The sequence below is a fragment of the Chinchilla lanigera genome, unplaced genomic scaffold, assembly GCF_000276665.1.
Source record: "Chinchilla lanigera isolate Chin_1 unplaced genomic scaffold, ChiLan1.0 scaffold00052, whole genome shotgun sequence".
Lineage (NCBI taxonomy): Eukaryota > Metazoa > Chordata > Mammalia > Rodentia > Chinchillidae > Chinchilla > Chinchilla lanigera.
Window position 1 is genome coordinate 11,393,052 of NW_004955453.1, and position 14,110 is coordinate 11,407,161.

The 14,110-nt window shown below is 38.8% G+C and overlaps 1 long non-coding RNA gene across 1 annotated transcript; it reads right to left on the bottom strand.

The window, feature by feature from the left end:
* Nucleotides 1-1,683: 1,683 nt before the first annotated feature.
* Nucleotides 1,684-13,789, bottom strand: LOC106149763. The gene is made up of 3 exons (XR_001236133.1): nucleotides 13,746-13,789; nucleotides 13,172-13,306; nucleotides 1,684-1,771 (listed from the first exon to the last, which is right to left on the bottom strand). It is a non-coding gene; the product is annotated as an uncharacterized LOC106149763 (long non-coding RNA).
* Nucleotides 13,790-14,110: the final 321 nt, after the last annotated feature.

A 14,110-nucleotide genomic window follows, 5' to 3' on the forward strand; every position in this document is an offset into this window, starting at 1 on the left:
AGATGCTGGCAGCCCCTGGTGCCTCTGATGCTTTCGTGGCTCTCCTGTTTCATGAGCAGCTCTTGGTGGCTGGTAGACCAGAGAGTCTGAACACAGATTTCTCTTGTTTCTCTTGCTCTGTCCTTACCTTTGAGAGACCCCATTTGTCTGAGGAAAGATCTGTCTCTATTCTCTTGCCTTGCTTCTACCTTAAACAAGTCTTCCAGGTGCCCCTGTTGAAGACCCATAGGAAAGTGAGGGCAAGGGGTGCAGGTTCACTGTGAGCTGCATCTCCACAGAGTTTCCACTTGTCATGTTTGTCGCATAGCCTTTATGTGTGTCCAGAATCCAGCTGCATGCTTTCCCTGCTTGTCCTTCTCTTCAGGGAAAGAGCAACCGGGAGCCTCTCCTTTCCTATCATGGGTCTGTTTCTCGAATTTGAGTCCTTTAGTTTCTTCACATCCTCAGTTCTCTGAGTTTTTTTTTTTTTTTAATATGGTTTTTGGTTTGATTTGGTCATTAGGATGACAGCTATGGTCTGCTGAGACTTTCTGCACTGTAATTGGGAGCAGACACTGGATGGAATCATCTTCAGGCATTTTTAGTCTTCATCTCAGCCCCTCTCTAGCCAGACCTTTTGTCCTCCTGATGACTGCCGTGACTGTAGTTGAAATAAATCCTCATGACTTCAGGACAAAGCTTAGAACACTGGCTGGCCTCACTGGCAGTCTCTCTCAACTTGGTCTCACCCTCCTTTCATCTGTCTGTTACGTGGCTGCTGTCCTCCAATCTCCCCCAGAGGTGGAATCTCAGCTGCATCGCATCTAACTGTGCAGGTCCAAGCTGCCCTCACTTCTCTCATACTTTTTTTAAAGTCCCAGCTTTATTACAGTCACATTAGGTAGTCCATAACACATTTGTGAGGGCTCAGGAACCTGCTCACAGGCTGCAGAGCCAAGAAAATGCCTTCAATCCCACCATAGTGGTCTGCTGGAAATGCCCCTGCTGCCCTTGCTACACTCTGGATGCTGTGTCTTTGGCCTCCTTTGCTTAATATTGTCTTTGCAAACTAGGCTGCTTGTCCTCTCTGCCTCTTCTTACCAGAACTGACTCTTCATAGTGCTTATCTCCTCAGGTATCAAATATTTACCACATGCCAGGCTCTCTTCTGAGGCCTGTGGAAACACCAAGAAACAAGCCAGGCTCCTGGCTTCATGGAGCACAGCTGTTCCTCACCTTATGATGGCTTATGTCCTAGTGAACATAAGTTGAAAACATTTTAAGTGGAAAGTGCATGTAACACACCTAATGTAGCAAACGTCCTGGCTCTGCCTAGCCTACCTGAAACATTTGCATTAGCCTACAGTTGGGCAAAACTGTCTAATACAAGATTTATTTTATAATAAATTAGTGAACATGTCACATACTTCTTTAGATACTGTACTGAAGGTGAAAAAGCAGGATGGTCCCACAGGCGCACTTTTACACCAGCACGAATCCAGAATATCTTAAGTGGAGGCATGAGAAGCAAAGGACCGCTGTATGGTTTGACTCACCCAGTGTCCCTGGAATTTTCCCAGGCTTAGCATAGAAAGCCACGCATACCACATACCCTCAGTTCAGTGGAAGTCTGAAGCAAAAGGCACCGCAACAGACTTGAGCTTAGGGAGGCCCTCTTAATAGAGGACCACAATGTGGCTATGGCAGACAGATAGAGGGTCAGTCAACCTCCAAACACCTCCACGCTTCAGTTTCTTCATCTTAGAGAAGTTTGGCAGCCTTCTGCTGGTACCTAAGAAGGATAAAAAAGATCAAGTTTTACAGCGTGACAGATTATCGACATTGTAAATTGGCAGGACAGATAAACCAGCTGCTAAAGCATCTAAGCTACACATGTGTGCTCCCCACTTCCTGACAGGGGAAGGTGATTCTATTCAGGTAGAAGAAAACCCAGAGCATGGAATCTTTTCTCAGAAGACTGGGGAAATATCTAAATCATAACAGCTTTCAAAACAGTAGAAGCAAGGCATAACTACAGCTCCACAGGCAGAGAAGCACTTTTAGTATTATTTAGATATATTGCACTCTGCATAATAAACTTGCAGGCTATACGTCTCAGTTTCAGTAATATAGCAAAATGTACATTTTGCCTTCTGAAAACCTTGGTTTTTCCATAGTTCAATGTGTGAGATATCCTCAACGCGGTATAAAGTGCCGTCTAGTTAATGATTCTCTTATTTTGTTTAATAAGGAAAGTATTTTATTTAAAAGGATGCAGACTTTTCAGGTTTAGGGGGAGCACTGTTCTCCTGCCATTTTTGGCTAGACCAAGCAAGATAATGAACTTTACTTAAAGGAATTATTGCTTCTTGTATCTCTATGAAGCTGACCTCAGGACTAAGCTACCTGACAAAGAGGTCTTACATACTTCTAGTTATGACCTTAGGCTAACTGATTTTAAAGGAACATTAAACTGACCCCTGAAAAATATTCTGCAGAAGAGACACACCAAGGGTAAGTGAGAGAGAAGCAGGGAGAAAATTCTTTTAAATATAGTTTATGGCAGCTGGATCTTGTATCCATTTACTCTCTGTTGGTTACTACAGACCTCAAAAGCCAACCTAAAGAAAATATATTGAATTAACTTGAAATGATTCATATTTATAATACAAATGGACATAAATAAACCTAATTTCCTAAGAATGATAGTAATGGCAGTCTGTTTCCTCCTGTAAGGAAAATAAAACCAACGTCATCCCCAAGAAATTTTTGGTATGCCTTTCAATTCCTGAATACCAGGAAAATATCCTGATCTTTGATAAACTTCATAAAACCTGACACAGTGTGTTAAAGAACTAGTGGCCAGGGGGAACAGGCTTCAGCCTTGTACTGTACAAAATATGTTAACAAGGGAGACAAGTATAATGAAAATGGAATAAAGGAGTCCAAATATAATTTCCAAGGACTAAGCTAGAACTTCTCCAAAACATGGAAACTATTTCTCCATCTCATGCAAAGGCAGTGGTCCGTGGCACTGCCTAGGTTGCGGGGTTGAGGAAATAACTCATGTTTATTTTAATGTACCATGTAATCTGGCTCATTTCCTATATTGTTCTGTGATCTTAACTGTGCAATTCAAAGGAAAACTGGAGCCGGTGGTGAAATGTCTGCTGGATACACCCTTTTACATTTCCAAGCACACCTCAGTAATTTGCTCTTCTTTTTCCTCTATCTTTTTTAAACTCAAGCCAATGATAATAAAATCAGTAAAAATGAACAATGCTGTAGGAAACTTGTTACCACAGTACTCAAAGAACATCCGTTGGTTAAAGGTGATTCTAGGAATGGGACCTGTCGCCCATGGGCTGCGACCATGGCTGCATGCAGCTTTGTCTTTGTAAAGTAAGAGAAAGGACCTTGAATTCCTCAAGCCCTCTCCCTGCAGTTTCTATCCATTCCAGAGACCTGTGTCAGGCGCAAGACCTGTACGAAGAAAAGTAAGGAATGAAGTTTCCAAGATATGAAGACAATACCTGTGCTTAGCCCTTACCCACCTATACTCCAGATCTTTCTTTTCTTTTCTCTTCTCTTCTCTTTCCTTTTCTTTTTTCTTTTCTTTTCTTTTCTTTTCTTTTCTTTTCTTTTCTTTTTTTCTTTCTTTTCTTTCCTTCTTTCTTTTACTCTTTCTTGCCTGCTTGCTTGCTTTTTTAGTGTACAGGATCAAACCAGGGCCTTGTGCACCCTGCCACTGAGCTATATTTCTAGCCTTTCCCAAATCTTCACCACAATTAAGTCAAAGATTTTTCATCATCCGTGATTTATTTGTTGTTGTAATTTGATTAGGCTGGTGTCCTTATGGGGAATAGCCGGGTAATTTGACAAAATTTCCAACCTCACTTTTAGTAGTTTAAAAAAGTTAATCGACTTCTGAGCTCTAAACCATAGACCATAGGATACATTTTCTCAGATGGTAATACTAAAATAAATGTCTGTGAGTTTCACTCAGAAAAACAAATTATTAAAAGATCATTTTTATTATTTACTGGCTTTAGGAGGACCTAATATATATATATCTCAAGCTTGAAAGAATGTATACACACTTGAATTAATTTTAAAACAAATTCATTGTAGCAAAAAGAGCGTGCATCACATATTGTCTCTTCATCAATATAAGCTACAGCCCCAAATCATTCCCCATATTCAATTACAAGAGTCAGGACTGGATCCAGCTCTAATTGACTCCAGGAATATTTTATTTTTTAATTTAAAAGACAATTGAATTCACTGCTGTGTGTAGTTCTCTGATCTTGGTCCTGATGGCTCCCTTTGCACTCTCAGGTGGGTTTCCAGGGAACCTGAAGACCCGCTCTTTTCTCTCATCTCCTCCGTTTTTACCGGCTTAATCTTTTCTCTGGAACAACGTTTGTTCTTCTGTGGTTTCCTCCTCTCGTGTCTTTCTCTTTTTGTAATCATTGAAGTATTCATGCTTGGATTGAAATGATGAAGTCAGCTTTTGCTGCTAGATCAAAAATATCAGAGAGGAGCTCCCAATTTCATGGTTCATAAAATAATGGTATCAATCTGGACCACTTAAGCGATACCAGAATCTTCTGACCCAAATGTAAACTCCGTTGGCCTTGAAATAATTTTCCTCATAGCTCATGACTGAGGAGACATATTAAGGTTTGGCTTAGAATTTTCCAGATCAGTGACTGTTATCACTCACTTGCATTTGGCAAGCAGCAGAGTTGGGGGGCTTTTAAGAGGGCTCATTTGAACATCAGAAACTGAGAATATTTTCTGGGAAAACAAAATGCTGTCATCCTTCTGATGAGAGTTCATGGAGCTCCTTTTATGCAGGAATATGTTGATCCTGTTTAACTTAGGTATGAGATGCATCTTCCCCACTGTATTGATCAACTATTGCTGTGTAATAAACTACCCCAAAACTTAATGGCTTGAGGTAACAAGCCGTTCTCTTGAGTCTGTGGGTCAGCTGAGCGGCTCTGTGGATCTGGGCTGGGCTTATTGATGAGTCTGCGGCCAGTGGCTTGTTAGTTATGGAATAAGCTGATCTAGGGTGGCCCTCTAGACCAAGCTGAAGACTTGGTTCCCCTGCCATGTCCCAGGGAGTCCTCCAGGGGGCCAGCCGAGGCATGGTCTTAAGGTAGTGGAACAGGTCCAAAAAAGAGGCCTCAGTTGTGCAACAAGGCAAGCAGAACTTTGCACACATTTTTCAAACTTTGTTTTGTTAAACTTGCTTTTGATCCCTTGAACAAAGACACATGGGCAAGCCCTGAGGGCAGTGTGGTGGCAGGGAGCACGGGGGCACTGCCAAAGGGTGAGGGCACAGGGAGGAGTAAAAAGTTGAGACTATTAATGCAATTCATCCATCTCCTTTACCCAGGTAAAACTAGAGCATGCTGGCCAGCAAGGACAGAGAAAAAGGCCACATTCTTGTGCTGCTATATGTGAGGAGGGGCAGTACAAGTAATGGTCAAGTTTATCAAATCAAAAACGTGGAAACCAGGCCAGGGAGTGTCTGTAGTCCCAGCTACTAGGCCGTCTGAGGTAGGAGGAGCCTCTATGTCCAAGAGTTCTTTGCTGCATACAGAGTGCTGTGCTGAATTTCCACATATCCGCACCAAGTTCCACATCAGCCTGCTGACCTCCAGGGAACACGCGACCACCGGGCTGCCGGAGGAGGGCTGATCCTGCCAAGGTCAGGAACCGTGCCACACCTGTGAATAGCTACTGCACTCCAGTCTGTGCAACACAGGGAGACCTGACTCAAAAACAGACAACAAATGCAGAATCCAGATCGAAGGAAAGAAAGAGGGGTCAAGGGGTGACAGTGCTTTCCTATACTCCCCCTCAGCACTATACTTCATCCTCAGGTCTTCTCTGCAGATGAAGCAAAGATTTTACCCATAGGTTGCCAGATTTATAAAATAAAAATATAAGATACCTAGATAAATTTTGATTTCAGATATACAATGAATAATTTTAGTGTAAATTTGTCCCATATATTTTGTGGGATGTATTTATGCTTTAAAAAAGTGTTTGTTGTTTATCTGAGCACTCCAATTTTATCTGAGCATCTTGTTCTTTCTAGAAATCCAGCAGTATCTCTTACCTGGGAACAGAATCCAAACACCGTATTCTCAAATTTCAAAGCCCACTTTTAATCCTTGCTGGCCTTTTATAATTTGTGTTCAATTCATAGTCAATATAATGGTGTTCATGTAAGGTATGCAATGGAGGATATTTCTTTAGTTACTTTCCTTAAATGTCCTGTTTCAATTGTTCTTTGAAAAGCCAGATGCTGCATGACCTAATTTCTTTTTCATCTCAAACAAATTCAAAAAATGGAACAAAATTTACTATATCTGATTAGTCTGGATTAAGTCAAAATCTCATTACTCTATAGATTTTTACTCATAAGTATTGATAGGAATTTCACATTTTGCTGATGTCCAGGCAGGCCAGTGTTACAGAATCATGTTCACAACGCTGCTTTTTTCTCTTTAAAATTATTTTTTTAGCCAAGTCTCAGTGTGGGGCACGCTACAGGACATTTGGCCATCTTTCTTCAAGCTGGGAATGTAGCTCACTGTAGAACCGTTACCTAGCACATGCGTGGCCCTGGCTTTAATCCCTGTACCAGTGCAAAGAAGCAATGCAAAGCAGAAACCAATGGCCCAGAAACAAACAAATAGAAGAAAGCAGAGAATGTGCTGGATCAAAAGATTATCAATAGCCAAATACCGTGGGTGGAGCTTGTTTAGAACTCGATACATACAAAACAATTTTTAGAAAGTTCTTTTTAACTGAAAGGAGAAATTTTATTATGGCCTTGTTATTAGATGGAGTTAGGGATTATTCTGAGTTTTATTATGTGTGGTTCTGCAAGAGAAGTTGCCCTTTCTTGAGATTCAGGCAGCAATATTTAAGGCTACCATAGCATGATGTCTAGAACTTGCTTTAAAAACTGTAAAAGGGGGCTGGGTGTGCTGATGCGCACCTGGAATCCCAGCACTCAGGAGGCTGAGGATGGCTTCACTGGATGCCAGCTGTGGGCTTGGGGATGACTTGGCCACCTGCATCTCCTTAACCAGCAGACTAGCACATGACCAGCAGCTAAGGTGGGCAAGGCCCTGTGCACAAGTGTGTGTGAGGCCTCTGCTTGTCTCCTAACATCTCCTAATGTTCCACTGGCCAAAGCAAGTCGCCTGGCCAGACCCAGAGTCAAGGAGATAAAGAGATTGTACTATTTGATAGGAAAAGTTACTGTCCATTTTTCAATATAAACAACATCCAACTTCTACCATCCACTGAGAAATGGATAAAAATTAGTGGTGCTTTTATATAATGGAATATTACTCAGCTATAAAGAAAGATAAACTGGAGGCTTTTACAGGTAAATGGTCACAACTAGAGACCATACTCATAAGTGAAATAAACCAGACCTCCATGTGTAAGCAATGTATTGTCTCACTAGCATAAGAACTTGAAAGAGTGAATAAAAATTAGGAGGTATGACAGACATTGTGAAATGAAAGGAAAATGCTCAAAGGTAAAGAGCAACTGGGATGTGGGAAAAGAGAAAAGAAAGGGAAATTGTGTATGTATGTATATCCAGGATAGCTAACGTAGTTGTACTACTGACTTCTATTGCTTTACTGAAAGGAACAGTTAATGATTAATTATTTGATCAATCTTCTGTGTCTCTATTTGTTTTCCTAAGAAACCACTTTGAAGATATCAATATGTAATACAGCAACAACTGTTAATTTCCTACCACTTTGTCTGTAACTCTGTATTGCATGTATTGTTTTTATGCTGTTTTGTAAATGGATGTCTATTTGTTAATATGTTTTCCTTCTTTTATTCTTAAAAGAAATTTTTAAAAATTTTTTAAAACTCCAACTTCTAGTTTTTATCTGAGAGGAAATCATCAAACAGTACAGTATTTTTAATACATACATAAATCTGAAATGTGAAACACTTTATAGGTAACCTGGTTAATGCTTTTAAAAACTCAATGTCCTAGTGGGGAAAAAAAGACATGATGTAAGGATGTGTTGGGGTGGGGGAACATGGTAGATTTAAAAAGACATGATATCCAAATTGAATATAAGAACTTTATTGGAATATTACTCAGGAAAATAATGACCACTGGAAAATTATCTGGCCACTGGAGTAAAACTGAACAAGGTTTAAATACTCATTTATTTTCTTAAACATGATACAGCATTAAGGTTATGCAGCAGACCATTTTTTATTTCTTTCTTTTATTTTTTTAATACTGGAAATTGCATCCAAGGAACACTGAGCTACATTTCTAGTCCTTGTTATCGTTTATTGTGAGACAAGTTCTTTCTTGCTAAATTATCTGGCCTGGCCTCAAGTATTTGACCCTCCTGCCTCAGCCTTTCAAGGAGCTGAGATTACACGTGTGTGTCACTAAGTCTAGGTGGAGATCACTCTTATTCTCAGCAGATGCAAGGTGATGCATTTTATAGTGAGCTATAATAAGGTCTGTAGCATATTTTCAAATGGAGCATCAAATCAATATGCTTATACATGACAGGAAGAGAGATAAAGTAGTTGGGTAAATTCATCCTCCAATTTCATATGTTAAAACATTAATCAGCAGTATCTCAGAATGCAAATCCATCTGGAGGAGAATCCTTAAAGACAGGACTAAATGAAATGAGCTTTCTGGGGTAGACCATAACCCAACCTGACTGGTGTCCCATAGGAAACAATTAGGGCACAAATATGCAAAGCAAGGATCATTTAAAGGCACAGGAGAGATGGCCATCTTCAAGGAAAGGTCGTAGAGTCAACCCCCACCACACCTTTGTCTTGGATTTCCAGCTTCTAAAATTATGAGCAAATACATTTCCGTTTTTTAAGCCACGAAGTCAGGAGTAGTTGGTGAGTAACACACATGGCAAAACGCTTCCCCTTGTGACAACCAGGTGTGGCTGTGCAGGTGTTCATGGTACTATTCTTTTTAAAACTTTTCTGCATATTTTAATATTTACATACTAAGAAATTGGGAGGGTTCTCTGAGTTGAATATGATGACCTGCAAAATGCCTAGGTTGAAATCTAATGCCCACTCTGCTGGGAATCAGGAGGTGGGGCTTTGGCGGGGTGATGAGCTCATGAGAGTGGAGGCTTCATGAACGTAAGAAGGGACTGAAGGTCTACCTTTCCAAGATGGGAAAACACAGGAAATAGGCACAGAAGCAGGAAGTGAGCCCTCGTCAAACAATGTATCAGCTGGTGCCATAATCTTGGGCTCCTCAGTCTCCAGAGCTGTTATAAATTTCTGTCATTCATCAGCTGCCCAGTTTATGGCATTTGGTTTTAGAAGCCCAAATAGACTAAGAGAAGAAAACCTTCTAGAATACCTTCTTCTGTCAAGTGGCTTTTTAGAAACAATATTTCACTCAATCATAATTGAGTTCTGAAATATAAAGAGTTGGCTGCAGCTCTGCTTAGAGAAGGCATGAACAGTTGAAAGTTTGACAAATTAAGTGAGAAAACCATTTCTCACCACACGAGCGACTCCCTTGTTTCAGATTTCAGGCCTTTATAGGAGGGAGACAGTGATATGATTAATTTGGAAATTTATTTTGTGCAACTGAACAAAAGGACAGTGGGGAACTGCCATGAATTCCAGCTCCCAGTCGCTTGAAAGCAGAAGCGCTTGCAGGCGGCCAACAAAGGAACACAATGACAGGAATAAAAGAGGTGGATGATCCAAGCTGTGCATTTAACTCCCTCAGTCAGCCAACAGGTCAAACAAGTATTTCTTTATAAAATTTTGCTCCTTTCCTAAACAAGCCTTGACCACTGGATCTGACCCAGCAAGAAAGCAGTTTGTTTGCTCACATTGCTATCTCTTCTTTCTATTGTTCCTCTCAGCAATTGTCTAGACACCCGAAATATCTGGCTATTTCTTTTCTGTCTAGCATCAGCAGTGAAGTGTAAAAAGAAACAATCACACCTTCAGTTATTACTTATTTCAATAATGTTTGCATTCTTAAATGTCATCAAGACCCTAAGAGAATAATTCTCAATGCTTACATTATGATCAACTGAGAAGATTTAAACAAAATAAAAATTTAAAAACAAAAACAGTGATGCTGGGACATATCCCCCCAAATTCCAATTTCTTTCTTTTTGGGTGGGATTTTGGTATTATATATTTTTTACATTTTTCAGGTAATAAGGACCTGTTCTTTAACTAAGCAAGAGCAGGTGCTCTAACCTAAAATGAAGTCCTAAGCCATAAGAAGTCCTTATGCGAGTGTTGGAGAGCCTTGAAAACATCCTTTAATTATCCCTCTGAATCATTTTCTTTGATTTTAAAATTCATCCTAAAAAATACTTACAATAAATACGCTAAAGTTTCATTTCATCCCAGGATTTATTCAAAGGTGCCTTTGCTGGTGTGAAGTGCTGCTGTGCACAGCAGGGTAAAGTGGGTTTAGTACCGTTGTCTGGTCCAGCATCTAAAATAGGTTTCTCGGGGCTGGGGATTTAGCTCAGCGGCAAAGCGCCTGCCTGGCAAGCGCAAGGTCGTGAGTTCGGTTCCTGGTACCGGAGAAAAACCAAAAACAAAAAAATAAAATAAAATAAAATAAAATAAAATAAAATAAAATAGGTTTCTCTGCTGACACCCCCACAACAGGGAAATCCACGAGGGCCTTGACCTGCATTTATAAATACTATTTTCTATGAAGGGGAACCAGGAGGACTTCTTAAAGAGATGGACAATTTCAGCTCTGGAGCATAGAAATTACATGATAAATCTTAAAGCTGTTTAGAGCTGCTGGCTCCAAAGCAAAGTTTCTCCGCCTGATGGGCATGTTTCATCCAGGTGCAAAAGCCAGACTGACAGTGCTTCCACTGGCCAAATTTGGTACAATGGGAGCCATGGAAGGGATAATGACTATCAAGTGACTGTAACATAATAAGTAAACACTTCCAGCCTGTAGTGATGTTCAAAATTAACTAAAAGAAACAGAAAAAAAAGGAGACACTGATTTGACCCTATTGGAGTCAACTATTACAGCTCTTCATTCTGAATGGAAAGAAAGAGTGAGACATTAATTCTGCCCTTCTCCAAGGAATGGAAACCCATTTCCAGTTGATGCAAGAAAGTTCTTCTTTACTGAAGGATACTGCTTAATTTTTTTGAAAGTAAGTTTTAAAAAATATCTCCAAGACCTAATGAAACAATTGATTAATGCAACAATCATTAATGGGAGATGAAAATATTAAGGAACATGTTAATGGGACTTGTTAAGAGTGTGGTAACAGGAATGCTACATACTCTTCCACCTGACACACCTAACATCTGACAGAGTGCATGAAATGACCACATTCAAGACACTGAACATCAGGCAACAGAGCACAGTGATCCCTCAGAGATGGAAAACAAAGAAACTGAGCTCTCTGAATGTCCACACTTATTGCTTAGAGTCAGATTCCAGGCTTTGGTGCAGGGAACTGGCCCTCAGAGATCTCCACGAGCTTAGGAGATAGAACTGGCAGTCCAAAAAGCTAAGATGCCCAGAGTTTGCAGGGCAGAAAAGAAGTGACCTCCATCAAGAAAGTTCTGGAGGGAAATATTACTTGTATATCCAGAGATACTGCACATGCATGTAAAGAAATTACCTAAGACCAGGGAAAGAAACTAACCAAAATAATTGAGCGAGTTAAATTTTATACTTAAACTAACTCTGAAAGCAAGCAAACAAGCAAATAAAAACTTGCAAAGATGTTTTTATTAGTGAAATAATAAATTTTACATAGTCTTTCAGAAATTAGATGAGGCAATACTTTCCAATACATTGTCTAAAACTAGCATTGCTTTGATACCAAAATCAGATTTAAATTCTACTAAAAATGAAAAAGAAAAGTATGCACCAATATCCATTATGAACATATATGCAGAAAATCTATGTAAAATTTTAGCAAATGGAATCCAACAGAATAGAAAAATCATGACCAGGAGAGGTTTCTCTCAGGAATACAAAGTTGTCTTAGAGTTTGAAAATCAATCAGTATTTTTTAAAAGAAAAGCTTACAAAGGAGCTATAGAAGGGGACCTTCTCCACCTGTTAAAGGAAAGCTCTAAAGATACAGTTTGTATCATAATTAATAGTAAGAGATGGACCAATATCCCTCAGGAAAAACTTTCACTGCTTCTATGCAGTTATTATAGTGGAGGTTGTAGCCAGAGCATTAAGGCGAGTAAAGAAACAGACAGTTAAAAGGAAGGCATAAAACTATCACATGACCATTTGCAAGGGTATCTAAAGAATCTACAAAAATCAATTAGAACTGACAGGTGAATTAAGCAAGGTTGTTAGATATCAGGTCAATATAAAGCAAGTCAGCTGATGTGCATGCATTAGAAATAATACATAATAAAAAAGCAATACAATTTACAGTAGCATTGAAAGAATAAAATACTTAGGTATACTTATGATGAAAATGTGTACAAAGTGTCCACTGAAAATTGTAAAACATTGTTGAGATGAATTAGAGAAGAACTAAATAAATGGAGAGAGACAAACATTCCTCCACATCTGCAGATTCTATGTCCATGGACCCCATCAATTGCATATCAAAACTATTCAGGAAAAAAATTGCATCTGCAGAGAGCGCATGTAAACTTCTTTCCTGTCATTATTCCCTAAACAACACACTATAACAACTAATTATGTGGGATTTGCATTGTATTAAGTATTTTAAGTAATCTTAACATGATTTCATTAACATAATATTTGAATATTACCAACTGTTGGTTATATACCGATATTATGTTAATGCAATGTCAAGTATTATGCCATTTTATATAAGAAATTTACTTGAGTGTCCATGGATTTTGGTATTAGAGAGGAAGTTTTGGAATCTATCCCTCTATACTACTAACAGATGACTATACTATTTATGGATCAGAAGATGTAATATTGTCAGTGTATCAATTCTCCACAGATTTATGTGCAGCTTCAATGTTATCTCCATTAAAATCCTAGTAGGTTTTTTTGGTGGACATTGACAAGTTGATTCCAAAGTTAATAAGGAACAACAAAAGGTATAGAATATAAAAAATCAGCTTTAAGAAAAAGAAAAGGAAAACAAAGTTTGAAGAATTACATTACCTCAACAGAACAACATGAGTACTCAGAAATAGAAAATCATGGATGATTTTCAAAGAAGATGCAAAACAATTCAGTTGGAAAAATAATATTTCGATGGATGACACTGGAACAGTTTGATGTATGTGTGGTGTATACCTGGAATCATATAAAAAATTAGTTCAAATTAGACTACAGATTAAAATATAAAGCCAAAACTATAAAACTCCTAGTAGAAAGCAAGAGAAAAACCCTATACCCTTTAATACAGCAAAGATTTCTGAGGTGTGACAACAAAGGCATATTGATAAAATTAAAACTTGGTAAATTGCATGTAATCAAAATTAAGAGCTTTTGTTTATTGAAAGTCACTACTAAGAAAATTAAAAGACAAACAGCACATTGGGAGAAAACTTGCAGTTCATAGAGGTGATAAGCACCTATGTTCAGAACATATAAGGACTCTCAAAACTCAATAATAAAAAAAAAATACGAAAAAAAAGACAAAAACTTAAATATATATCTTTTCAACAGAAAATATACAGATGGTAAATAAATACAGGAAAAGATACTCAAGTAGCTGGTGTGGGGCACCTACCTGTAATCCCAGCTACTTGGGAGGTTGATCATAAATTCAACATCAGCTGGGCAATTTAGCCAGAACCTGTATCAAAATAAAATTAAAAAGGGATGGAGGTGTAGCTCGGTGGCAGAGCATGAGTGAGGTCATGAGTTCCATCTGTAGTACCACACCAAATTAAAAAAAGAAAAGAAAAATAGCTCAACATCATTAGTTACTAAGAAATGCAAATTAAAACCATTAAGGAGATATCACTACATCCAGATTAGAATGACAAAATTATTTGACTATAGCTAGTGTCAACAAGGACATGGAACAGCTATAACTCTCATACATGGTTGGTGAAGATATAGAATGGCAAGATCACTTTGAACGGTGTCTTT